This window comes from Cricetulus griseus, assembly GCF_003668045.3.
Source record: "Cricetulus griseus strain 17A/GY chromosome 1 unlocalized genomic scaffold, alternate assembly CriGri-PICRH-1.0 chr1_1, whole genome shotgun sequence".
Classification (NCBI taxonomy): Eukaryota; Metazoa; Chordata; class Mammalia; order Rodentia; family Cricetidae; genus Cricetulus; species Cricetulus griseus.
The window spans coordinates 39,548,417-39,550,403 of record NW_023276807.1 but is presented as its reverse complement, the minus strand read 5'-3'; the positions used below and the strand labels follow the sequence as shown (position 1 = coordinate 39,550,403).

General features: G+C 53.2%; 1 pseudogene; it reads right to left on the bottom strand.

Annotated features, from left to right (window-relative positions):
* Positions 1 to 239: 239 nt before the first annotated feature.
* Positions 240 to 1,770, bottom strand: LOC113832781 (annotated as a pseudogene).
* Between the last annotated feature and the right edge of the window lie 217 nt (positions 1,771 to 1,987).

Here is a 1,987-nt window from a genome sequence, read left to right as displayed (position 1 = left end):
CAGCTCTCATAACCACCAAGTCATCTCTCTAGTCCCAAGACACAACAATTTTAGATATTATGAACTGGATCATGGAGCTCCCAATTTATTAATTTAATTTTTTTTTCTGGGCAGGAGAGCACTAGGACTTTAATACACAGCACAACACTTATGGCAACAGGATGGGCAAAGATGTATGCGACAACATTCCACAGTCCAGAATGGCTGATCTGAAAGTAGACTTTGCGTTTCCAGAATATTCAGTAGTAGGGCCGTCTGGGATTGTTCAGGGGGGTTGGACCGGAAGCGCTAGGCTGGCATCATCCTCTTATGGAAGGCTTCGTACTCGTCATCCTCCTTGGAGAGCTCAGCTGGCGGGTCAATGCCAAAGCCAGCTCCATCTACTGTGGTGGCGCCCTTATTCACTGAGTTCTTGATGCCCTGGCCCTCGGTGCCCAGCCCCTCGCCCTCCTTCCAGACCATCTTCATGAGCATCTGGTACTCAATGTTCTCTGCTGTCAGCTTGAATTCCTTGTACTCTGAGTAGGCTCTCCGCCCTCCTTCAGGGCCTTGAAGTTCTCCATGAACTTCTCCAGCTCATCAGGGGGCAAGAAATCACCGATGAAGAGCTTGCCTGGACCCATCTGTGTCAGCTGCTCTGCCCACTCCCGTGGCTTGTCCATCTCCATGCGCCGCAGCTGGTGCTCCCAGGTGCCCAGCTCGCTGTCCACTTCCTCGTCACTGTCATAGCCATGCTGGTGCTGCTGTAGCGCCTTCCCCCACAGCAGCTGCATGTCATACATCTGCCGCATGTCTTGCTGCTCCTTCTGTGCATCAGACAGCTCTGTGACACCCACCAGGCCCACAGGTTTCCCCGTCTCATAACCAAGCCCCTTGAGATCCTGAACTGACAGAGGAGACGGTGAGGCATCTATGACCCTCAGTGCTAGTTCAGCAGGTGGCAGCTCCACTTTGTCCTCCTCAGGCCCCCACCGACTCTTCCGCTTCTTCTTCACAGTGGCTGTGGTGGTGGGCTTCCGGGGGATGGATGGAGTGGGGTTGACAGCAGGTGCTGGGGCCACTGGAGTGGTGCAGGCAGTGATGGGGGGCACAGCCCCTGACAGGGCTTCAGGGGCAGACTTGCGCTGCAGGTTGGGGTTGGGAGCAGGAGCAGGGAGGGAGACCATGGAGCCTGACTTGGCTTTCTGAAACTCCTCCAGCTTTTGAAGGTAGCATTTGTATCCTTGGCTGTTGGGATCATAGAGAAAACTGAAGGCCTGATTCTCACGGTTGTTCTGGAGGGCGATGGTCTCCAACTCAGGACCCCGTCTGCTATGAACCTGGCCAACTTTTCTGCAAGGTTATTGGCCTCTTTGTCTTCTCGGGGTGAAACTTTCAGGGCAGCTGCCTGTGGCTTTTGGGCTTCCTTCCTGATCTCAGCTACCTTCTTTCTGTAGTACAGGAATTCCCTGCTATTCTTACCATGTAAAAATATGAAGGCAGGGTTATCCTTGTAGTCCTCCATAGCTACTTTCTCTAGCTCGGGCCTCCTTCGGCCACAAAACCAGCCAGCTTCTCTATCACTCTCTGAGTGTTGCCTCCTCTGGGGGTGAAACTTTGATCTCCAGCCACTGCTCATAATCCTCCTCCTCCTCCTACCCCTCCTCCTCCTCCTCAACATCATCCGAAATTGCTGCAAGAAGCTACCATCATTGGCAAACTTGTTGGAGATACAGGAGTTATGTGCACTGGCAATTTCCCCAGGATGAGGGTGCTGTGGGCTGGCTGCATGACTCCGCCTGGCCTTCTGTTCCATTCTGGCTTCCATCTCCCACTTCTTCTGAGTGATGAGCTCTTGCTCATCAGGTGGAGGATATTCATATTCATCTTTCCAGACTTGGGCTGTGCCATCCCAAACCATCAATTAGCCTTTCCTGCAACATCCCGGTTGTCCATCTTGAGACTCATCCAATCCCACAATGCTCCGGCGCCACCTGAGAGGAGGGAG